The 26,472-nt window shown below is 37.8% G+C and overlaps 1 long non-coding RNA gene across 2 annotated transcripts in view; it reads left to right on the forward strand.

The window, feature by feature from the left end:
* LOC104008434 (uncharacterized) overlaps window positions 1–26,472 on the forward strand; it is a 332,847-nt gene that overhangs the window by 13,270 nt on the left and 293,105 nt on the right. The gene's annotated exons all lie outside the window — the stretch shown is intronic.

The raw sequence follows: 26,472 nt of genomic DNA on the forward strand, positions 1-26,472 counted from the left end.
TTTTGGATATTAACCCTTTATCAGATCAATGGTTTAAAAAAATTTCATTCCATTTCATAGGTTGTCTTTTCACTCTGTTGATTTTTTTTTGTGTGTGTGCGTCCTATTTGATGTAGTCCCACTTGTCTGTTTTTGTATTTATTGCCATTGCTTTTGGTATCATATCCAAAAGATTATTGCCAGGCCAGTGCCACAGACCTTTTTCCCTATTTTTTCCTTGTAGTAGTTTTATACTTTCAGGTTTTACGTTTAATTTTATGATCCATTTTTAGTTGATTTTTGTATGTGGTGTGAGATTATGTCTGTTTTTATTCTTCTACATCTAGATATACAGTTTTTCCAACTCCATTTATTGAAAAGACTCTTCTTTCTCCATTTTGTAATCCTGGCACCTTTGTTTCAAACCAGTTGGCTATAAATATATGGATTTATTCCTGGGCTATCCCTTCTGTTTACTTGATCTGTGTTTCAGTTTTGAAGCCAGTATTTGATGATATTCTGGTTATGATAGCTTTGTAGTATATTTTGAAGTCGGGTAGTGTGATGCATCCAGATTATTCTTTTTGCTCAAGATTACTTTAGCTATTCAAGGTCTTTGTGGTTCCATAAGAATTTTAGAATGTATTTTTATATTTCTGTGAAGAATGTCATTGGCAATTTGATGTAATTGCATTAAATCTGTAGATCACTTTGTGTAATATGGAAATTTTAACAATACTAGTTTTTTTTCAATTTCTGAACATGAAATGTCTTCTCATTCATTTGTGTCTTCAATTTCTTTCATCATAGTTTTATAGTTTTCAGGATAAATATTTTTCACCTTCTCAGTTAAATTTATTCCTAGTTTTTTTTGTAGCTATTGTTAAGGAGATAGTTTTCTTGAATTAGTTTTCAGATAGTTTGCTGTTAGTGTATTAAAACACTGCTGATTTTTTGTGTGTTGATATTGTAGCCTATAACTTTACTGGATTCTTTATTAGTTCTAACAGGTTTTTCTGGTGTGTGTGTGTGGAGTCCCCAGGATTTTCTATATATAAGATCACATCATCAGTAAACAGAAACAATTCTACCTTTTTTTTTTTCTATTAGAATGTCTCTTATTTCTTTCTGTTCATTAATTGCTCTGGGTAGAACTTTCAGTATTATGTTGAAAAGAATTGGTAAGAGTGGGTATCCTTATATCGTTTCTGACCTTAAGGAAAAGCTTTCAACTTTTGAGTGTTGAGAATTTTCACTATGGATTTGTTGTATATGGCCTTTATTGTGTTTAGTTACATTTCCTCTGTACCTAATCTGTTGAGAGTTTTATTGTGGAAGAATGTTGAATTTTGTCAAATGATTTTTCTGTATTTACTGAAATGATGATATGGGTTTTGTAGTTCATTATGTTAATGTGATGTATTGCATTTATTATTTTGTATATTTTGAACCACCCTTGCATTCCTGGAATGGATTCCACTTGATCATTGTGAATGATATTTTTAATGTGTTGTTAAATTTGGTTTGCTAGTATTTAGTTGAAAAATTTTGCACTGATGTTCATCAAGGTATTGTCTTATAGTTTTCCTTATTTATAGTATCCTTTTCTGGCTTTCACATTAGGGTGAGACTAATGTGGTCTTATAAAATGCCTTTGGATGTATTCTCTCTCCTTCAATGTTTTTTGAAAGAATTTGAAAATAATTAGCAAAAAAAATTTTTTTTTTTTTAATGTTTGGTAGAATTCAGCAGTAACACCATCAGGTTCTGGGCTTTTTTTTTATGAGATATATTTTATTACCATTTCAATGTACTTATTCATTATTGTTCTGTGCAGACTTTCTATTTCATCATAATTTAATCTTGGTAGGTTGTATATGTCAATAAATATATCAGTTTCTTCTGGATTATCTGAATTGTTGCTATATACTTTTTTGTAATAGTCTTTTAAGATCCTGTGTATTTTTGTTGTATAAGTTGTAATGTATTCTTGATAATTTCTGATTTTTTATGTCTTCTCTCCTTTCCTTATTTAGTCTAGCTTTCAGTTTGTTGATTTTATCTTTTTATAAAAACAACTCTCTGTATTTCCATTGCTATTATAATCTCTATTTTATTAATTTCTGTTCTAATTTTTATGATTTCCTTCCTTCCATTAAGTTTGGGCTTAGCTTATTCTTGTTCTTTCTAGTTCCTTGAGGTGCAACATTAGGTTGTTTATATGAGATGTTTCATTTTTTTGGATGTGTTTATTGCTATAAAGTTCCTTTTTAGAAGATTCGTATGTTTCCATTTTCATTTGCCTCAAGAGTTTTTTAACGTCCCTTTTAATCTCTTTATTGAGTCAGTGGTTGTTCAGTAGTTTACTGTTCATTTTCCATGTATTTGGCAAATTTCTAAAGTGTCTTTTGTTATTATTTCTAGTTTGATACCATTGTGGTCAGAAAAGATACTTGATAAAATTTCATCCTCATTAAATTTGTTAAGACTTGCTTTGTGGCCTAACGTCTGATCTCTCCTGGAGAATGTTCATGAAGAATTGAGAAGAATGTGTAATCTGCAGCTGCTAGATGGAATGTTAGGTCCATTCAGTCTCGAGTGTAGTTTGTTTGATGTTTCTTTGCTGATGTTCTCTCTGGATGATATATCCATTAATGAAAATGGGTTTTTGAAGTCCTCTACTGTTATCTCTTCCTTCAGTTCTATTAACATTTGCTTTATATTTGTAGTTGCTCCAATGTAGGCTTATCTCATTTAGAAAATGCCAACATGCTTTCATTGGCCTACAAAGCCCACACGACCTAGTTTTATGCTGACTCTCTGGACTTATTCTTTCCTAGATTTTCCCTTATTCACTCTGCTCTATCCACATGGGATTTCTTTCTGGTCCTTGAATGCCATGTTGCATGCTCAGGAGTCTGAACATATTTTATAAGCAATGTGAAACGAAATTTTTGCTTCACATCATTTCTTCAAACAGGGCAATCCTTGTTTTCTTGGAGTCTGCTCAATCCTGAGAAGTTGAGGCAGCATCTAAAATTTGACATAGTGGTTCCAATAATTTAAAACTTTATATTTCCTTCAAAGAACATTTTTATCATTCAGTGGATTTCAGTATCAGTTAGAGTCACTGAGCTGAGTTTTGGGTAGTTAAAGTTACAATGAGATAATTTTATTGAATACTGTACGCCAAAAATATAAAAGTGTTTGAAGAGTAGTACAGAGAATGAAGGCTGCGGGAATTAACTTAAAAAACAGAAGTGAATATGCGCTAGACAGGTCAGAAAAGGTTTCGGGGAAAGATAATATTTTTAGTCATGTCTCGAAGAGTAAGCAGCAGCTGAATAAGTGAAAATAATCAGAGGGATAGTTCAAGACGCAGGATTCCTGAAGAGGGCAAAAAGACAAGGTTTAAGAGCAGAGCATCAAGAGGATCAAATTGGCTATAAAAATGAGCTTACATTAGAAAGTAAAGTGCATGAGATATTTATTCTCGGGTTTTCTAAATTTAACGAGCTTAATGATTCTACAATCTGAAGGGTTGGTAAATTCTAATCTACAAGATTCCATGAGAATATTGTGTTGATTTGTGTGTATTTACAGCATCTTAGCTTGATTATATTTTTTATAGTAGAATATATTTATCTTCAAGATATGCAAATATTGGATTTCGATGGTATTTTTTTTTCTCCTTAAGTGACAAAACATTCACAGTCACGTTGCTTAGTTTAAAAATCAAGCAAGTCTTTAAGTAGTACTTTTCCTTCAAGGTATCTGATTTGATTTGAAGCATAAATCAAATCGTATCTGATTATTATTTGATTTGTGGGCAGTCCATTGTAGGATAAGGAGGCAGCCAGCAGAGAAATACATGCAAAGCTCAGCTTCTTCCTTAATGCCATCAAAATATTCACTTTCTTCCAATTCATTCTTCCTGACCACGAAAAAAAAAGGAACAAGCATGCTCATTATGTCAGTGACCCAGTTTCAGTATCTTCTTCTCCATTTCTTTGCACTATTCCAAATCCTGTTTCCATAGTCGGTCTTTTCCCATTTTTCATTTGGAATGACCGCCTTTTGTGCTTCTGAGATGTTGCAAGTGAGTACAAATCAAGGAGAAAATAGGTTATCCAGGCACAAGTTTTATTTATGCTTTGACTCTAGTGTCATTGTCTTCATTGTTTTACGTGCGTAGTTGTATTTTCCAAAAGATAAAATGTCACTATCTCAGGTTTTTATTAGTATACTGAAATTGATTTCAAGAAGCAAACTTGGCACAATTATTTAATTTTAGGCAACTTTTGTTAAAAAAAAAGAATGGTTTTACTTCAGAGCCATTTAAATTATATAGATTTACTTTTTTTTTATTTAAGCATGAAAACAGAAGTTCACTATCAAACTTACAGACAAAAGTTGGCTTTTATAAATTTTGAGATTAAAATTTAATTCTCTAGCCAAGGACAGTATCAATTAGTAGAGAAAAATTCTACCTAATAGAATATAGTTTAAATTACTTAACTGTGTAATTTCTAATTTCCTATTCCCAGATATTATTGTGTTCCTTTTTTTTAATTATACTTTAAGTTTTAGGGTACATCACACACCGGGGCCTATTGTGTTCCTTTATAACTGTAGCAGGCAGTTACAAAAATGAACATTTGAAGATAATTGGTTATTTTTAGTATATTTGAAAAATGATCCTGCATATTACCTGATTTTTAAGTAAAAATATTTATGTTCATATTTTTGTCTGTTAATTGCTTCAAAAATTTATATCTTTATTGTCATCCAAAATCCATTTTACTCAGTTTTCATGAAGCCATTCTTTTTTCAAAGTATTACTGAGATTTTGAAATTTTATGTTTTATTTTAGGCTTGATTATCTCCTAACTTTAAAACTTTGGGTGAATAATTATAAAGCAGCAAATTGGTCTTGCAAAGAGAAGACATGAAAAGCAGAGTTTAGTAGATATTTTTTATGATTCACTCTTGAGAGAGATAACAGAAACTGAAGTGAAGTATCCTTGATCTTGGAACTCCATTCCTCCCCTGCTGAGTGAGAGGAGTCTCAGACTGTGGAAAATAAATGGCTGACAGAACAAGATCATAGAGTTTTCCTATATTCTGTAAGTTACTGACAAAAAGCAGGTTGAGTTAAAACTAAGTCCATGTAACCCAGCATGTTGAGAAAGATCTTTGAGAAAGAGTCCTCAGATTGTTCTTCAGCTTTGCGAGACTGAATAGATCAGACAAGGATAACCAAAACCTAGACCTTGTTGCTTTAAAGGAGCCAGGAATCAGCAAAATAATTTTGAAACATAATAAACATACTTTTTATTGCTTTGTCTTTGTCATTGGTAAAAAGGCACTCAGTTATAAAACTCTATGGTAAGCCATCTCTCCAAGCTAATTCAAAAGCACAAACAACAGTCAATATCTCTTTGAAAATGATTTTAAGCTAGTTGTTGAAATATTTAATAATTGCATGGATCACATACTAAAAAGGGGGAAGACATTTAATTCTGAAAATAAGGTTCTCTCTCAACAAAAATATTTCTGAAGGAGAGAGGGAGAGAGAGAGAGAGTCTGAAAATGTAGGGGTACCAAAAATTCAGTATTCCAGTATACTGGTCAGCCATTTTCTGTTTCCATTTTGAAGAAATGTTTAATTTTTTTTGCTAATTTTTTCTTTTGACATCCATAGTTACATGCTCAGTCACAGAGCTTTTTATAGAAAAATGTATGGTGTAAAGGCACAGGAGGCATGACTATATTTCTTATCTGTGCTAATATAGCCAAGATGGTCTCAGCTTAGCATTTAGCGGGAAATTGGCTTGGGGTCTACTGAGACGTTCCTCTACTACTCAGGTGATATTTATAAAAATTTATAAGAATTTGGGGATGGTTGTTTGGAAGATTTTTAGTGATGGCAACTCCAGGCTTTTTCTTGTTGTTGCTTTGTTGTTGTTGTTGTTGTAGAGAGAGCAGGGGCAGGGGTGGTAATTTGGTATACAGATACCAGGAAGAGATAAGAAACCACTGTGGTCCTGACACAAGCAAAGTTAAAAGGAAACACTAGGGCATCTGGCAGCTTTGCAGAGGGAAAGCAATAATTTTAATAAAGGCATCAGTAGAACTGGCAGCACTGATAAAGAGCTCCAATCTAAGGGTTTGTGGGACTAGCCCTTGATGAGATGGCCAAAGTAGAAAAATATGAAATAATATAAAAATATTTTCTTACATAGTACACCACAAAATAATTGTAATGCACAGGCTGGTGAGATTTAGGGAAAATTAAGTTACATGATAACTAGCCATGTAGTCTTGGAAGTGACATTTTATCCATGTCAATTTCAATTACCTTCTTAAAAATTAGGTTGCCTAGGATCAAGAAATAGCAAATATATGGCTTGTCTGATATCTCTCTCCTGTCCTGGATCATTTATGGGCACAATTAATGGATCCCAGCACTCTCTCATGCAAACCTTTGGTATGGTTTCAGAAATATGTATACAGCCATGCACATCATAATGACATTTTGGTCAATGATGGACTGCATATATGGTGGCTTTATAGGTTATAATATATTTTTACTGTACCTTTTCTATGTTTAGATAGACAAATACTTACCATTGTGTTACAATTGCCTACAGTATTCAGTACACTAACATTGTACAGGTTTGTAACCTAGAAGCAATAGGGTCTACCATATAGCCTAGGTGAGTAATAGGCTATTCCATCTAGGTTTATGTAAGTACACTCTTATGATATTCATACGATGACAAAATTTCTTAATGACACATTTCTTGGAGCATATCCCCATCGTCAAGTGATGCATTACTGTATATTTAATCTCTACATTTGAAGTCTGTGCAAAAACAACCAATTAATCCAGGCTAGCATGCAAGGATTATTTGTATACTAGAGGATCTCTGTATTAGTTCATTTTCATGCTTAAAAGACCTCCCCAAAACTGGGAAAAAAAATGTTTAATTGGACTTACAGTTCCACATGGCCACATAAGGCTTCAGAATCATGGCAGGAGGCAAAAGCCTCCTCTTACATGGTGGCATCAAGAAAAAATGAAGAAGAAGCAAAAGCAGAAAACCCTGATAAACCCATCATATCTCATGAGACTTATTCACTATTATGAGTGATAGTAATAGGAAAGACCGGCCCCCATGATTCAATTCCCTTCCCTTGGGTCACTCCCACAACACGTGGGAATTCTGGGAGATACAATTCAAGTTGAGATTTGGGTGGAGACACAGCCAAACCACATCATTCCACCCCTGGCCCCTTCAAATTTCGTGGCCTCACATTTCAAAACCAATCATGCCTTCCCAACAGTCCCACAAAATCTTAATTCATTTCAGCATTAACCCAAAGTTTACAGTCGAAAGTCTCATCTGAGACCAAGCAAGTTCCTTCTGCCTATGAACCTGTAAAATTAAAAGCAAGCTAGTTACTTCCTAGATACAATGGGGGTACAGGTATTGAATAAATACAGCCATTCCAAATGGGAGAAATTGTCCAAAACAGAGGAGTTACAGGGCCCAGGCAAGTCCAAAATCCAGCGAGGCAATCAAATTTTAAAGCTCCAAAATGATCTATTTTGACTCCAGGTCTCACATTCAGGTCATGCTGATGCAAAAGGTGGGTTCCCATGGTCTTGGGCAGCTCTGCCCCTGTGGCTTTGCAGGGTACAGTTTCCTCTAGGCTGCTTTCATGGACTGGCACTAAGTGTCTGCGGCTTTTCCAGGCACATGGTGCAAGCTGTCAGTGGATCTACAATTCTGGCGTCTAGAAGACAGTGGCCCTCTTCCTACAGCTTCACAAGGTGGTGCCCCAGTTGGGACTCTTTGTGGGGGCACCGACCTCACATTTTCCTTCTGTACTGCCCTAGCAGAGGTTCTCCATGAGGGCCCCACTCCTGCAGCAAACTTTTGGCTGGGCATCCAGGCATTTCCATACATCTTCTGAAATCTAGGTGGAGGCTCCCAAACCTTAATTCTTGACTTCTGTACACTCACAGGCTCAACACCACGTGGAAGCTGCCAAGTCTTGGGGATTCCAACCTCTGAAGCCACAGCCCAAGCTGTATGTTGGCCTCTTTCAGCCACAGCTGGAGCAGCTGGGACACAGAGCACCAAGTCCCTAGGCTGCACGCAGCATGGAGACCCTGGGCTAGACCCAGGAAACCAGGTTTTTCTCCTGATCCTCCAAGCCTATGATGGGAGGGGCAGCCATGAAGGTCTCTGACATGGCCTGGACAAATTTTCTCCATTGTCTTGGGGATTAACATTAGGCTCCTTGCTACTTATGCAAAATTTCTGCAGCCAGCTTGAATTTCCCCCTAGAAAATGGGTTTTTCTTTTTTTATCACATAGTCAGGTGGCAAATTTTCCAAACTTTTATGCTCTGCCACCCTTATAAAAGTGAATGCATTTAATAGTGCCCAAGTCACCTCTTGAATGCTTTCCTGCTTAGAAATTTCTTCTGCCAGGTACCCTAAATCATCTCTCTCAAGTTCAAAGTTCCACAAATCTCTAGGGTAGGGGCAAAATGCCACCACTCTCTTTGCTAAAACATAACAAGAGAGAGTCACCTTTGCTCCAGTTCCCCAACAAGTTCCTCATCTCCATCTAAGACCACCTTGGCCTGGATTTTATTGCCCATATCGCTGTTAGGATTTTGGACAATGCCATTCAACAAGTCTCTAGGAAGTTCCAAACTTTCCCACATTTTCCTGTATTCTTCTGAGCCCTTAAAACTGTTCCGATCTCTGCCTGTTACCCAATTCCAAAGTTGCCTTCACATTTTTTGGGTATCTTTTCAGCAACACCCCACTCCTGGTACCAATTTACTGTATTAGTTTGTTTTCACACTGCTGATAAAAACATACCCAAAACTGGAAATAAAACAAGGTTTAATTGGACTTGCAGTTCCACATGGCTGGGGAGGCCTCAGAATCATGGCAAGAGGTGAAAGGCTCTTCTTATATGGTAGCAGCAAGAGAAAATAAGGAAGAAGCATAAGCAGAAACCCCTGATAAACCTGTCAGATCTCATGAGACTTATTTACTATTATGAGAATAGCACAAGAAAGAATAGCCCCCTTGGTTCAATTACCTATCCTTGGATCCCTCCCTGAACACGTGGGAATTTTGGGAGATACAATTCAAGTTGAGATTTGGGTGGAGACACAGCCAAACCATATCAGTCTCCAAAATAATACTTTTCAGCTTTAAAGCTCTATTGTTTTACCCTTGTTACTTAAGTCACATGTTATAAAAATAGCCTAGATTCTCTTTGAATGACTAGATGGGGATATATGAAGATTAATTATATACTGTTGCTGAAACCCAATAAAACAAAGCAAACATACATCAAGAAAAGAAAGTACTAATATGCTTCTTAATAAATCCTCCCATTCACTCAAATAATAACTACTATTCATTGAAGTCTTACTATATATATATATTTAATGTGCTAATTTATGAACAATATGTAATTTATAATCTTTACAATAACTACAAGATGAAACATCATTATTATTTACACTTGACAATCAATTTAAAAGAGGTTTAGGGGTGGATGCTGTGGCTATAAATTCTAAAAATTCTAACACTTTGGGAGGCTAAGGCAGGAGGATCACTTGAGTCTAGGAGTTCGAGACCAGCCTGGGCAACATAGTGAAAACCCCTGCTCTAAAACAAACAAAAAAGTATAGCCTGGCGTGGTGGAGCACACCTGTGGTCCCAGCTACTCAGGAGTTTAATCACATGAGCCCAGGAGATCAAGGCTGCAGTGAGCTGTGATCGCATCACTGCTGCTGCCCTCCAGCCTAGGCAAAGCAAGACTCTGTCTCAAAAAGAAATAAATATAAAAATAAAAACAAAAAGAGTTTTAGAAATGGTAAGATGCTTGGCTAAGTTTACATGCATAATAAATTGTGTGTCTGGTCTTCACATTTAGAATTCACTAAAAGTGGTTGAGACCTTTAGAATTTGTCTATAATTTTCACATATGAAAAAATCTTTAAATAGAAAACACATAGTGCATATGGCTAGAATCACATCAAGCTTTGTAAATATTGAGAAACACTTTTCTCTGTAATGATTAAATCTAAAATAGGACTTTATTAACTTTAAAACATTCTCAAGCTGTCATGAAGCAAAAATAACAACAAAGAAAACTGTTTGTATCTGTTCCCTCCCCTGGCTCAGCCACACTAGCAACTCAGAAAGTCAGCCAATTGTCAAAGGTACTCAGGTAATATACAACCTGTGTTCTCTGTATTTACCAGTGCTAGGTGACTACGGTGGCTTATCAGTTATCCAGCAAATTCACCTAGAACATAGGAAAATAAAGGAATCTCTGCAAAATATTTTTGATAAGTAATACAGGTGTCCTCACTTCATTCATCCACTAAAATTTTCACCTATAATGAACTTCCTCTCAGTTTTACTGCCAGTAGAATTGGCAACAGTGACATAGAGCTCTCTCAAAGAATTGAGTATAAATGAAAATAAATGTGAATGGCTTAGGCTGAGGAAGCCTTAGAAAGATTCAGAGTGTCACAACCTTCAACAAGGCATAGGAGTAGCAAAACAACAACAAAAAGTATTTATGGTACCCACCCGGAAATGACGGAGAGAGCCCCCTGAAGGAGCCTTGAAATAATTTGTCAGATACAAAAGAATGTCAGGAGGAACAGGTGTGATCCAATGCCCAAGAATACAAAGAAATCTTAGACTACCACGGATCTTAACAGGTGTCAATGTGGTAAGGACATCAAAGGCTGGTGGTTTCTATCATCTAAACACTTTTGAATGATATGTCAGCCCTGTCCTACATCCAGAATGTAGATATTGCCCTGAAGTAAAATTATTTCTCTCACCTTATATGAAATAAATAATTTTGCCATATGTTAAATTAAATTGTATCACACATGCAGAAAAACCTTAGTTTCTTTGCATCATTTTATAAAATGAGATTTTTATCCATTGCATAAAAAGGAGAAAAAACACACATATAAACAACCATAAATAAAAGGTATAGGGTAAAGAGAGTTTGATGGGTGTACTAGTCTGTTTTCATGAAGCTATGAAGAAATACCCCAGATTGGGAAATTTATAAAGGAAAGAAATTTAATTGACTCAGAGTTCCACATGGCTGGGGAGGCCCCAGGAAACTTACAATCATGGTGGAAGGCATCACTTCACGGGGCAACAGGGGAGAGAATGAGTGCTGAGTGAAGGGGGAAGCCCCTTATAAAACCACTAGCTCTTGTGAGAACTCACTCATTATTTCAAGAACATCATGGGGAAAACTGTCCCTATGATTCAGTTATCTCCACCTAGTCCCACCCTTGACATGTGGGGATTATTACAATTCAAGGTGAGATTTTGGTGGGGACACAGAGCCAAACTATATCAATGGGTGTACAAATAAAGTTCTAAATATGGAACTGAGAATAGGAGAGAACTTTCTTATAGTTTGAAAAATAGGTTTGAATTATGGAAAATGTACGTCAAGGAAAGTTATTTTTGCTAGGGTGGCACCCATTGCTCCTCTTTCTGCTAACAGCACCTTTAATTTCCTTTGTAACCACTGAGTTTCAGCATATGTTGAAACCTCTCTCATGCCACAGGAGTGAATATTTAACCCAGGCCTGATAAAACAGGATGTTTTTTCTGTAAAAATGAATATATAATACAAACAGCATAAAACTTTTGAAGTACACAGTTCATTGGTCTTCGGCCTAGATACATAGTTGTGCTACTATCATCAATATCTAATTTTCGGAAGAATGTTATTGCCCGCAAAAGAAACTTTGTACCTATTAGCAGTCATTCCTCATTCCTAATCACCATCAGTCTTTGACAATCACTAATTGACTGTCCATCTCTTTGTATTTTCCTGTCTGGACATTTCATACAAGTGGAATCATACAATATGTACCCTTTTATGTCTATCTTCTTTTACTTGGTATACTTTTTCCAATGTTTATTCATGTTGCACTATGTGTCAGTACTTCATTTATTTTTATGGCTAAATAATGTACCACATTTTGTTCATCTGCTTACCATTTGGCAGACTTTTGAGTTGTTTCTACCTTTGGGCCCCAAAGGTGGAAACATTCATGTACAAGTTTTTGTAGTAATATGTAATTTCAATTATCTGGTGTACATACTATGAATGGAATCACTGTGTTATGTGCTAACCCTGTGTTTACCTTTATGTTTAACATGTAAAATAATAAAAACTATCTGGAGGGCCTTGAAGTAGATTTAACCTCATCCTTTTCTTTCCAGTGGCTTCCAGGCTGCTGGGTTTCTCCATGATTGTAGGTGGTTGGATTTCTATGTTGCTGTGGAGCTCAGATGAGAGGAATTAAAATAGCGATAGTTAAAACCCCCCAAATCTCACTGTTCTTATCGACATTGAGAATTTTCCTTGAATAAACACTCCCTAGATATCTGCAAACTTTTGGTTAATCATCAGAGTTCTGGAAAAGACTGAAAATTTCTGCCAGTGTTCTCATGGATTTTTGAAGATGAGATGTTTGGAGGTTGTTACTCTGACATTTATTACTGATATCACTTTCTCCCTAGTTTTTGCAATGATCAGTTCTTGCAGGCAAATGACTTAAGCTAGTCCTAAGAAAATAATTTTACTATTGTACATGCAGAAGACTTGGGGTATGCATATAGTAGTTATTTAAGGTGCATTGTCAATATTCTCTAGCCCTTCTGATTTTACTGTATGTCTGGCAACTTCCAGTTACAGATGTTTGCATATGGTTGCCTCTGAAAGACTTTCTCTAAAGTAATATATGTCTGCTCTAACCTCAGGTACATCAGTCTGAATATGCTTGCTATAAACAATAATCAATGGTAGTTGGAGTACAAGTATTCAATCTTCCTGGTTTAAGGTACAAATTTGGGATATCTGTTGCACCAAATCACCCTACAAAGTCAAGCTTTAGTTGCCCACATTGATAGTTGATGTTATAATGTACATTATTGGCTTCTTAAAAAAATTTTCCCTGTCTTACATTCCACTGGCATTTCCTGTACCTCTAAAGTAAAGTACTTGGACTTGAATTTTTGTCTCAAAGTCTGCTTCTGTAACTCAGACTTAGGGAGGATTTCAGTCTAGAACCAAATGCAAACATGTTCTACAATAAGCATTCTTTCCTGAGAAGAAGCCATCTGGAGATAAGATTTGGGAGATCAGAGCTGAATTCTGGTGACAACATTTATACCCTTTAGAAACCCTGACTCTATGTTTTTCTGTGGTCATTCAGTTACATGAGAAAAAAAAAAAAGCCATTTTTTCTTTTAAGTAAGTTTCAGCTGGGGTTTCTATTGCTTGCCTCTGAAAAAATTCTGAATAATAAAATACAACATTGCTGACTATAGACAAAAAACAAACAAACAAAAAACAAACAAAAAAACCCCAGCATGATAACAGTCTTCAATAAAGAAAGCAGTGTGAAACCCAGTAAAGTAATATACAGCACTTTGGCAGAGACCCAGTGGTCTCTTACCAGGAGAGATCAGTCAAAAGATATTTATAAAGTTTGGGATCTAACCTCCAGTAATTTAAATCAAGTCTTTTAGGGTAGGTACCAAAATTGAATTGAAAAATGAAACAATGTAATTGTTCAGTATTGGTGCACACATTACAGTGAAGCAAATCTTAATAAGTAAATTGTTTGTCTGAGAAGCAAGCTATTTGCCCAGTTGAGCAACCATTATCCTATGAGAAACATTTGCCCAGATTAGCACACTACTTATTCAGATACACTGATATGCAGGAATATCATGAAGCAATCAGCTAAGTTGTTTATTGGCTTAACATTTTCTTGGAATAGTTAAGTCTTGTTGACACAGGTATTCTCAGCTTTCAATCCTCAGCATTAAGCTATATGATGCAGGTGGTCTTACTTCCTGGTAAAGGTGAGCTGGATTTGTCTTTATGGAGGAAGGGTCAGTGTTTTTATGGAAGAAGGACATTCTAAGCAAGAGAGAGAAAAAAAACCATGAAGGTGATGAAGAATGTATATAAAATATTAAAAATAAATAATTTGTTCTTTGCTGGATTTGAGTGAATAGAGAATTAGCTAAGAAAGGGAGTTTAGGTTACATAGCACAGAACTAGGAATCAGAGCTCTGTTCTCTCAACAAGGAGGTGCCTTCAAAGGTTTTAAATATCTATCCTTTGGGAAATGTTTGTGGTTTCCATGGGTTTTTATTTAATTGTTGTTAGTTTGTTTTTTGGTTAGTTTTGATAGAAAATCTGTTTTGAAGTGGTCACACAATATAATACCGATTGAGAAACTGTTTCTCCAAATTTATATTTTAGGATATGAATATTTTTGATATTTTAATATGAAGAACCATGCTTTGAAGTTGATTGACAATGAGAGTCAAATGAGAGCAGAAGAGCGAGACTTTATGCATCTTCACTTCCATCTCTGCGTACATTATGGGGGTAGAGAAGAGGCATTATTTATTCATTTTGGAGGCAAGAAAGGGACAGTCCAAAATATGACTTAATATTAGTCAAGTAACACTGCTAAGATTCATGGCAAAGAGCTCTTATAGTGATCAATATTCTATTTTTTTCAGATTCTAAGAAGTCCCAGGAAGAACACAATAGCAATTTAATGTTCTTAGACAAATCATGAGTTTCATATTTAGGCCAATCTAGATTCTAATCCTGACTCCGATATTTAAAAGGCGTATGACTTTGGACAAGTTAGTTAACCCCGTTTTCTCTCTGCTCCCTTAAGATGATGCTACCTTGTGAATGTGTTGTGAACATTAAATAAGGGAGAAAAGCAGGTGTAAGGAAAATGGCTGTGCTTCAGTCAGGAATAGGCTGAGGTAAATATCCGGTGCAGCATGACACAGCGGGATGGGAGTGCAGGCGCAGAATCCCATACATTATATAACCACAGTTACGTAACCATGTTATGGGTGGGCTCATCACCTGGCTCTGAGCCACTATTGTCCATGAGTCACATAACTGAATTGCACTGCTGACTTAGAGAGAGAGAGCCGCCAGCCGCCTTGCAGGTGGACAGAGGGGAGCCAAGAAGAGGCCAGTGCACCAAGGAGTGCAGCTACAGGCATGGGGGTGGGCAGGAGGCGCAGAGCCGGTGCTGAGGGGCTGCAGTCAGAGCAGGAGGTTGAGAAAAAGGCTTATGGAGAGAGAAAGAAGAAAACAATATCCCGTCTACCTACAGTCCCTTGAGTGTTCTTTCAACTACCTGCCACCTATCCACCAGCTCCCCTTGGACCCCAGCTTGGGTGGGAACCTGACACTTGGCATACTAAGCAGCATTCCGAGGTGAGTGAGCCCTCAGTCTCCAATAATCCCCGGTCGGCTATGTGTCCGTGCTCCTTGGATGGGCCCCGGTGGAAACATGGGCGGTGGTGGATGAGTCCCCCATGAGCATGGAGAAGGCACTGAAGCACCTGGAAGCACAGTGCACTAAGAAAGAGTGAGTCTTTGCCGGCAAAGTTAGGTGGGCATTTTTGCTGTGCTAAGGGAACTGCATGCTCAGTCCCTGCAGGATGCAGTGCAGGTAGGAAACTCCCACTTAGTCTGATACTAAGGAGGAAAAACCCCCTCTGTGGGCTTGCCCCTTGGTCCACCAGAAAATAGAGCATGAACAGCTACTTGAGACCCAAAGGTAGGCCTTCTTATAGTGTCTACACCCCCGCTGAGTTGCATAGGCAAACAATGTTGGCAGCATTCAGGGAAACCCGTACCCACCTGGGAAGTGCTGTTAACTTTGTGGAGGCAATGGTCCCTGGAGCAGCAATTCCAGTAAATGCCCACGATGGGGCAGGTTGATGCTGCTCAACCCAGTCCTGCCTGGATGCTCCAGCTCAAGGATTACTTGCAGATGGGTGGAGGAATACAGCCGTTTGTGTTTGATTAGGGAATTGGCTGAGGTGCCCAGCTTGGTGGGACACTGGATGACCATAGGCCACATATGAATTTGGCAATCCACTGGTCCCCTACCAGGGTACAGTGGGTGCTGGCACTGGTAGATACTGGCACAGATTATAGCCTTGTCTATGGGAACTGGGATAAGTTTCCGGGCAAGGCTGCATACATATATGGCTATGAAGGCTGGTCAGTGAGTGTAACCTGTATCTTTGCACGTTGGCATCAATTGCTTGGCTCCCCACTTATACACTGTGTTTGTGTCTCCCATACCTGAATTACATTTTGCGAGTGGAATTATTATTATTATTATTAATTTTTATTTTTTATTTTTTGAGACGGAGTCTCACTCTATCGCCCAGTCTGGAGTGCAGTGGCGCAATCTCGGCTCACTGCAAGCTCCGCCTCCCGGGTTCGCGCCATTCTCCTGCCTCAGCCTCCGGAGTAGCTGGGACTACAGGCGCCCGCCACCGCGCCCGGCTATTTTTTTGTATTTTTAGTAGAGACAGCGTTTCACCGTGTTGGTCAGGATGGTCTTGATCTCCTGACCTCGTGATCCGCCCGCCTCGGCCTCCCACAGTGCTGGGATTACAGGCGTGAGTCACCGCGCCCGCCGGGAGTGGATATTTTGCACTACTTGACAGCTATGCCATCTATCATGGGTTTGATGGATTACTTGGCAATGTAATAGGGACAGTACCGCTATGTAGTGGACTTGACTCATGCATTGTTCTCAACTGACATTGCTCTAGAGAGCAAGGAACAGTTTGCATTCACATGGGAAGGGCGACAATGAACTTTTACAATGTTGCTGCAGGACTATGTGCGTAGCCCCACCATATGTCATGGTCTCGTTGCCACAGATTTAGCCACCTGGAAATGTCCAAAGGAGGTCCACCTGTTCCATTATGTTGATGATATTATGTTAATGTCTGATTCTCTTGCAGAGTTAGAAGCAGCAACACCCCTCTTGTGACAACACCCCTCTTGTGCCCACATGTGGTTGGGCAACCATAAATCCAGGGTTCAAGGACCTGGATTGCCTGCCAAATTCTTAAGAGTCATATCCCTGGCCCACCACAGTTGGGCAGCTGCAGACCTTTGTGGGCCTCCTGGGGTATTGCCGGGTGTTTGTGCCCTATTTGGCTCAAATAATAAAACCGTTGTATCGGTTGACAGAAAAGGGGGCTACTTGGGACAATGAAGCTGAGACAACACTTCTGGCATCCAAGGGAGCTATTCAGCAAGCACAGACCCTACAAATCATTGACCAGGAGCACCCATTTGAACTTGATGTGCATGTGACAACAGATGGGTTTGGATGGGGCCCATAGCAGTACATGGAGCACTTTAGAACAGAAGTAGGCTTTTAATCCCAACTTTGAAAGGGAGCTGAGCTCCAGTACACATTAATAGAAAAGCAGTTAGCAGCTTCATATGCTGCCCTTCAGGCTCATGAGAGTGTAATGGGACAGGCTGTGGTCATCATGTAGACAACTTACCCAATAGCAAGGTGGGTATGTTCATGGGTAACAACCCCCAGGAATGGGATGGCACAGTCATCCACTTCAGCAAAGTGGGGTGCCTACTTAGAACAGAGGAGTACTCTGAGTATGAGACTCTTAATAGAATTACAAGAAGTCTTGGGACCTGTAGTCCTGATTCAAGATAAGGCCATGGGTCAGCCTGAGGCACCCTTAGACCCTGAGCCATAACTGTTAAAAGAGGGCCACTCCCCGCCCCCATCCATGATGGGGCATGATATATGGATGGGTCCAGCCAGGGTACTACTTCTACCTGGACCACTGTTGTGGTCCAGCCTTATATTGATAGCATATGGTTTGATACTGGGTGTGAACAAAGTAGCCAATGGGCTGAACTCAGAGCAGTGTGGATGGTGATCACCAAGGAGGTGACACCTGTGGTAATCTGCACCAATAGTTGGGCAGTTTTTTGAGGCTTAACCTTGTGGTTAAATACCTGGAAGATACAGAATTGGCTAGTTGGTCACTGGCCCATTTGGGGCCAAGACATGTGGCAAGACCTAAGGGAGGAAGGATGACCTCCTCCAACCAGGTATGGGGATGAATGGAACCTGTCGTTGTCTACCCCAACACCCCTAAAGGAAGGGGAACAAAAACCTGGCTTTGGCCATGGACCCTCCAAGCCCCGCACTGCAGATGGCTGGCTATTGTAGCCCCCTGATGGGAGAGTCTACAGTATGATTTATAAGTCACTTCTTGGGTATTTAATACATGGCCTCCATGATTGACCATTCCTTGGGGGACTGGCCTGGGGGTTCTGCCCCGTGAGTGCATCTCCCTACTAGAAGAACTCCCTTGGCCTAGCAGATAAAGTGTGAGGAAAATGGCTGTACTTCAGTCAAGAATAGGTTGAGGTAAACATCTGATGCAAGATGACACAGCAGGATTGGAGTGCAGGCACACAATCTCATGCATTATATAACCACAGTTATGTAACCATGTTATGGGTGGGCTTATCACCTGGCTCTGAGCCACTATTGTCTGTAAGTAACATAACTGAACTGCGCTGCTGACTCTAAGACACAGAGCTCCTGACTGCCTTGCAAGTGGACAATGGGGAGCCAGGAAGTGGCGAGCACACCAGGGAGTGCAGCTGCAGGCATGGGGGTGGCAGGAGCCATGGAGCCAGCACTGAGAGGGGCTGGGGCTGAAGATGGTGGCCGAGACAAAAGCTGATGGAGAGAGAGAGAGTAAAGCCATATCTATCTACCTATGGTCCCTCAAGTGTTCTTTCAGCTACCTGCCACCTTCCAACCCCTCCCCTTGAACCCCAGCTTGGGTTGGAACCTGACAGCAGGGGTTAACAGTTTGGTCCAAAATTGAAAAGCATTACATATTAACATATCTTTTTAGCCTTTAGCTTACATAGAGTTTTATGAAAATATGCACAAAGAAGGGGGAATTATGACTCTGGGCCAAATTTGTAATTGAAACAATGGCTGAATTTCAAGCCTTCTAAGCCCTGGCTTCTCATGCTCATGTATTTGTTTCACCTGCAATTTTCCCTCAGACTCTTCAGTCATATTAACATCACAAGGAAAGTTAAAGTTTTAAAGCTGGTTCTCTCGAGGACATCTATCTTTTGATCTCCCAGAGAGATCAGAGCTTTAATCTGAAAAGGAATGATTATTATTGGACATTTGACTATTGTGCGGAGAAAGCCCTCCAGGGAAACACACCAGAAGTAACTATTGCTTTATGGGTAAGCCTGAGGAGTATCATGGGTAAACTGGAGGTGACAGGCAGGGAATCAAGAGTTAGCAGACAGGCTCTGCTTATTCCTGTAGACATTCAACCATGTCACAACTTTATGCTCAACTTCTTTATCTATGAATGGGAGACTTTGCAAGGCCATTACCAGTATTCTATGAAACAATGTGGGTGAAGTGTTTTAAAATTTCTAAAAATACATATGAATGTGAATGTCAATAGATTTTTATATTGATTTTCTTCAGATACAGAGATGCAAGATAAAAGCAATTAAAATATGAGGCAGGAGCAGCCAAGTTGTTATGTGATCTCAGGTTATTGCAGAGTCCTTCCTACCACAGGAAGTAGGAAACTAGCAAAAGATTAGCGATAGTGCCACTGAAAAATCTTTCAGGAATTTGTAAGTTCTCAATGCATGAGACTACAGCAACGGACAGCACTAAGTGGGAAAAAAATGTCCTCTTGATACCTTTTTCTCATATTCTGCACAATGTTTAAACACAAACTTGAAAATTTATTCTTAATCCTGCATTCTTTAGAAAGATATTCTATTCTATTATTAAACAAGTCTTCACTGAGCACCTACGGTGTGCCAAGATGTTGATTTCCACGTAAGTAGAGCCACTTATGTGCCAGGGATCATGTTAAACACTTTAAATAATTATCTTATTCAATTTTTATAACAATTTATAAGGTTCATGTTGATATGCCCTCTTTAATATATCAAGAAATAGACTCAGAAAGATAATGTAACTAATATAATGTAGATATGAGGTAGATTTGGGCAGAATTGAGGTTTAAATCCAGTTCTGCACCATTCCAGAGGCTGTGCACTCAAACACAATGCTCTATTGACAGTTGAGTCTTTGGAAGTCTTTACTCTTCTTCAACTGATTTAATTAAATTTCACAAATGTCTGTAAAAGAGACACAAAATTAAATTTAATTTATGTCAATTTTCAGAATAAATTTGCCTCATCTAGCAATTTATGGGCCAGGATAATAATGAAAATACTATGAATAAACATTTGAATGTTCTCATGCAGGAGGATTTTAAGCAATTTTATTTCATATTTAGTCCTAAACAATAGAAATTTAAACTTTGCTTTACATCCCCAACTTTTGGATTCAGACGTCAGATATTCACAGTGTTTTATTTGTCTTTCAAGACAGGAAAACAGAGATTCTTTATCTTGTAGTATACATGTATTTGTTGTAGTCCAGCTTATTCCATTGAAATACTATAAAATATGTCTCCAATTAATTTATTTTTCATTCTAATTTTTATTTTAGGTTTAAGGGGTATATGTGCAGGTTGGTTACATGGGTAAATTGTGTGTCATGGGGATTTAGTGTCACCTAGGTAATCAGCATAATACCTAATAAGTAGTCTTTTCAATCCTCACCCTCCTCAAATCCTCCACCTTCAAATAGGTCTCAGTGTCTATTGTTCCCTTCTTTGTGTCCATGTGTATTCAGTGTTTTGCTTCCACTTATAAGAGAGAACACACAGTATTTGGTTCTCTGTTCTTGCATTAATTCACTTAGGATTATGGCCTCCAGCTCCATCTAGGTTGTTGTAAAAGCCATTATCTCATTTTTTATAGCGCATAGTATTCTATGATAAACAGGTACCACCTTTTCTTTCTCCAGTCTGACATCAATGGGCAACTATGTTAATTCCATGTCTTTGCTATTGTGAATAGTACTGTGATGTACATACACATGCATGTGTCTTTATGACAAAATGATTTATATTCTTTTGGGTATATACCCAATAATAGAATTGTTGGGTTGAATGGTGAGTATTTTTTAAGTTTTTTGAGGAATAGCCACACTGCCTTTTACAATTGCTGAACTAACTTACATTCCCCCCAGCAGTGTAATGGACACGGGTATCACTTTTATCCACAATCTCACCACAATCTGTTATTTTTTGACTTTTTAATAATAGCCATTCTGACTGGTATGGGATGGTATCTTGTTATGATTTTGATTCACATGTCTCTGATGATCAGTGATATTGAGCATTTTTTCATATGTTTGTTGGCTACATATATGTCTTCTTTGGAGAAGTGTCTGTTCACGTCCTTTGACCATTTTTTAAATTTTTTTGTCTTGTTGATTTGTTTGAGTTCGCTATAGCTTCTGGATATTAGACCTTTGTCGAATTCATAGTTTGCAAATATTTTATCTGATTCTATAAGTTGTCTGTTTACTCTGTTGCTAGTTTCTTTTATTATGCAGAGCTCTTTAGTTTAACTAGGTCCCATTTGTCAATTTTTGTTTTTGTTGCAGTTGCTTTCAGAGTTTTGTCATGAAGCCTTTGCCTGGGCCAGTGTTCAGAATGGTATTTCCTAGAATTTTTTTTCTAGTCTTTATCGTTTTAGGTTTTACAGTTAAGTCTTTAATTCATTTTGAGTTGATTTTTGTGTATAGTGAAAGGGGTCTATTTTGAATCTTCTGCATATGTCTAGCCAGTTATCCAAGTAACATTTATTGAATAGGGATATCATTCAGAGTTACCAAATAAATGCCGTAAGTCACATATGATGGAATGCCTGCGAACGCCAGAAAGTAGTTGCAAGTGTGAGAGTAAAAGAAAAAGAGATAAAAATAAGTAAAATCTATTTTCAAAACTTTCTCAACAGCAATACCGATGCACTCAAATGCAGAAATGAAAACCCATAAACTGAAAATATTCAAGTCCAGAAACTGCAATGTGCAGTGTCATCAGAAGGCTTCATTTTGTGTCCAGCTCCACACAGAAGGGAAACCACAAATCACTTCAAATATGAATAACTATAAATCATAAACTTGGTTCCTTACAATTCTTCAAGATGAGTATTGCATGGGAAAAGATTTTGTATCTTGGACCAAAAAAATAGTTTTGGAGGCTTACAAATGTTTCCCAGTGATATCAACATATCACACAGGCAGATAGCCAAATCCCAATCTTGACTTTCCATTTATCTGACATTATTTCTGTCACAGCAGAGGATCTGAGATGGTATAGAAGTGTTTGTATCCCAGCAGCAGGTGGAAGCCAGGGGATGTCTACCAAAGTTGTAAATGCATGTATTCTGTAGTGTAGCTGAGAGATAGCTGCCTCACAGAGTATGCCATGGAAAATTCTGAGGATGATGAGGCCAGACCACTCTGCATGGATCCACAGCAGGTAAGCAATGGAATGAATGTGGCTGGCTGCCATTATTAAGAGGCTTTTTTTTTTTTTTTTTTTTTTTTGCAATTGGAGCTAGGCTTTTTACTAGTACTAAAGGTGCAGAAGTGCAACTACAGAAGTTTACGCATCATATATCTATAGTAAGAGAGAAACATAACTCAATATGTTTAATTATGATGGTCAGTTTTTTCACTAGTTTGTGACCACAGACACCATAGACCATTTTTAGTCTATAAAATTAGCCAATTTATAGGATTTTCTGGTAACAGAGCTAATACACCCATTCTAGAGGATAATTTAGCAATACATACCAAAAGCCTTAAAATGTGCATATCCTTTGTGTAGGCAATTTCAATCATAGAAATTAGTTTTAAGAAGGATTTGTTCAACTATCTAGCTAAAGAATGGTTACTCATGACAACATTAGTCATAAGAGTAAAAATTAGAACCGATCTAGTTCCTGTATACAGAAACGGTTAATAAATTGCCATATATCAATAACTGAAATGCTATTCAGTTATTTTAATGGTCACTGTCACTGTGCATTATGATTCTTAGAAATTTGAGAGTCACAGACCACTGTAAAAATAGGATAAACATTATGGGCATTCTCCTCTTCTAAAATGTACATGGACTTACCTAAAATCATGTCCAGAGATCAGAACAAAATGCGAAAATGTTCATGATTTCCCAAGTGCATTTAGGAATCTGAAGTTAAAAATTTTACATTAGTGACTATTGAATTATAAAACATTCACAATATATTAGCTGAAAAAAGTCAGAATATGTATCTTATATACAGAATTATTCCATCTTATATTTATATGACATCTGCATCAGTGGAAAGAAACTATATCTTGAAGTTCACTTTTGTCTTTTTAGAAGTTTGCTGAACCGGGCCAGGCATAGTGGCTCATGCCTGTAATCCCAGCACTTTTGGAGGGTGAGGCAGGTGGATCACCTGAGGTTAGGAGTTCGAGACCAGCCTGGTCAACATGGTGAAACCCCGTTTCTACTAAACATACAAAAAAATTAGCCAGGCATGGCGGTGGGCACCTATAATCCCAGCTACTTGTGAGGTTGAGGCAGGAGAATTGCTTGAACCCAGGAGGTGGAGCTTGCAGTGAGCCAAGATCGCGCCACTGCACTCCAGCCTGGGCGACAGAGCAAGACTCCATCTCAAAAAAAAAAAAAAAACAGTTTGCTGAAACAAAAAATACTCAATTGCCAATATTAAAGAGAATTTATAACTTTTAAGCAAAGGTCACATATTTCAACAAAAATATTTTATACATAAAGTAATGATAGGTCTCAATTTGGCAGTTTTCTGTAAAAATGGTTCCTGTGTAAGTCTTTTGTGCAGGTGGTAGGGGGCATGACTGAAAGTATTACAGTTAGCTGCAATTATTATAATAGAAACCAATTCTAGCTAATTTAAGCAAAATGACCATTTATCAAAAGGACAGACACAAGCTAGATGACAACTTCTAGAATGGTGAAGACCCACATGAATTTCTCTGCAGTGAACCAACTATAATGTAAAACATCCAACTAGTTAATCTTTGGAAATTTTCATAAGGCTGTAAAACAAATGGATAAACATTTATTCATGAAAATCTGTTGAATTTCATCAGAATTCTGTGGCACTTAAGTTACGACTCACTCTTCCTATCTCAATTCACCATGGTGTAAATTTCAGTCCAGGTAGATGAGGCCAAAAAACAGGGCTCCTTCTGTCCCCAACACCTGCATTTCATTTAAGGACTATAGCATTTCCCTGGGAGAGGCGATTTGCCATATTTTCTTATCTTTCCAAGCTTCATGTTGGAGAGGCTAAAATCAAACTTTCTGCAGCTGGGAGGTCAAGAACACTCCTTTTCCACACAGTCCTGAAAAAATCAGAGCAATAAGCCAGTAATTAGTTAGCCTAATAGCTGAGTGTTATACCAACAGAAGCACACAGATTAAAAAAGAGATTAAAAATAGAGGTAACAAGAACCCTGCTAACACCACTGTAATCTCAAAAACACGAGACACATGCCCCACACTCTACTTTTTGAGGAGTGAAGATAAAGTCTACACATTGTGAGAGATAATAGGCTTTATCCAAATAGCCTAACCAAAGAACTAAACAAATAGATAAGCCAATAACAATAAGCCCTGGATGTGGTCAGTAGGAAGTTAGCAAAATACATTATCTAAAATGTGCATATTAAATAAAAATTATGATAAATGAACAGGCAGTAGAAACTGCCTGTCAGAGGGGTCAGATGTCAAACTTAGCAGACAGAAACTTCCAAGAAGCCATTATAATCATGCTCAAAGAAATAAAGTTATAAAAGTAAACCATAATTACACAAGAAAAGATAAAAATTCCAAACATAGAATGTAAAGTGATAAATGTCATAGAAGGTCTGAATAAAAATTCTATATTTGAAAAGTAAAATCATAAAAGAGAAATTCACTGGAGGGTCCCAACAATAGATTTGAAAATAGTTTAATAGAGATTATGTTATCCTCAGAAAAGAGGGAGAAAAAAAGATGTGAGAAAAATGAATATAATCCCAAAGAAATATAGGCAAATATTAAGCAGAAAAAACATATATATAATTGAAATACTAGAAAAAGAGAGGGAGAAAAGAACAAAATAAATATTCAAAGAAATAATGCCTTAAAATGTCCCAAGTTTGATGAAATTATAAAGCTAACATCAAAGAAGTTCAAGAAACTTCACCTAAAATAAGCCAAAAGGATTGGGTCAGGCGTGGTGGCTCATTTCTGTAATCCCACCACTTTGGGAGGCAGGGACAGGAGGATTGCTTGAGGCCAGGAGTTAGAGACCAGCCTGGGCAACATAACAAAAACCCACCTGTATAAAAAATAAAAAATCAAAAAAATTAGCCAGACACAGGTACATGTTTGTGGTCCTAGCTACTCTGGAGGCTGAGGAGGGAGGATCACTTGAGCCCAGGGGTTCAGGATTACAGTCACCTACGATTATACCACTGTACTCCAGCCTGAGCAGGGTGAAAGAGCAAGATCCCATCTCAAAAAGAGATTCAATCTAGACACTTTTCAGTAAAAATATTGAGAGGAAGAGAGAAAAAATCTTGAGAGTACCAAGAGAAAAAATAACATATCAGATAAAAAGAAACCCCAATAGTATTTATAGTTAATTTCTCATCAGAAATAACAGATACCAGAAGGCACTGGGGTGACATATTCAAAGTGCTGAAAAATACACTTTTAAGCAAGAATGTTATATTAAGCAAAAGCAAAACAAGGTTTTAAAATTAAGGCAAATAAAAACATCCCCAGATAAAGAAACACTGAAAGAAGTTGTTGCTCACAAATCCACCTTACAAAAAATACTAAAGAGGCCAGGTGTGGTGGCTCTCTCTTGTAATCCCAGCACTTTGGGAGGCCGAGGCAGGTGGATCACGAGGTCAGGAGTTCGAGACCAGCCTGACCAACATGGTGAAACCCTGTCTCTACTAAAAATACAAAAATTAGCCAGGCACAGTGGTGCACACCTGTAATCCCAGCAACTCAGGAGGCTGAGGTAGGAGTGAGCTGAGATCATGCCACTGCACTGCAGCTTGGGTGACAGAGCAAGACTCTGTCTCAAAAAAAAAAAAAAAAAAAAAAAAAAGGAAAAAGAAATACTGCAGAAAGTTCTTCAGAAAGCAAATGATCCTAAAAAGAAATGTTCAAATCCATGCGTGTGCACACATATGCAATGAAGAGTACTGGTAAAGGTAATTATGTAGATAATTAGACTGTGTAATTACATTTCATCTCCTTTCATCTCTTAATTTCTTTAATTATCAATTATATAAAGTAATGTGTATATAATTTTACTGTTGAGCCTGTGACATATAGAAATGTAAAATATTTGGCAATAAAAGCAAAAGGAGGTGGGTGAGAGCAAAGCTATATTGGAAAAAGGAAATGACACCAGAGAGTAACTAGAATTCACAGGAACAAGTAAAGAAAACCAGATATGGTAAATAAGAAAGTTATTATTACAAACTCTACAATTATTTGCTTGATGTTATTTCTTCTCTCAGCTTTATAAAAAATTA

Source organism: Pan troglodytes, chromosome 9 (genome assembly GCF_028858775.2).
Source record: "Pan troglodytes isolate AG18354 chromosome 9, NHGRI_mPanTro3-v2.0_pri, whole genome shotgun sequence".
Classification (NCBI taxonomy): domain Eukaryota; kingdom Metazoa; phylum Chordata; class Mammalia; order Primates; family Hominidae; genus Pan; species Pan troglodytes.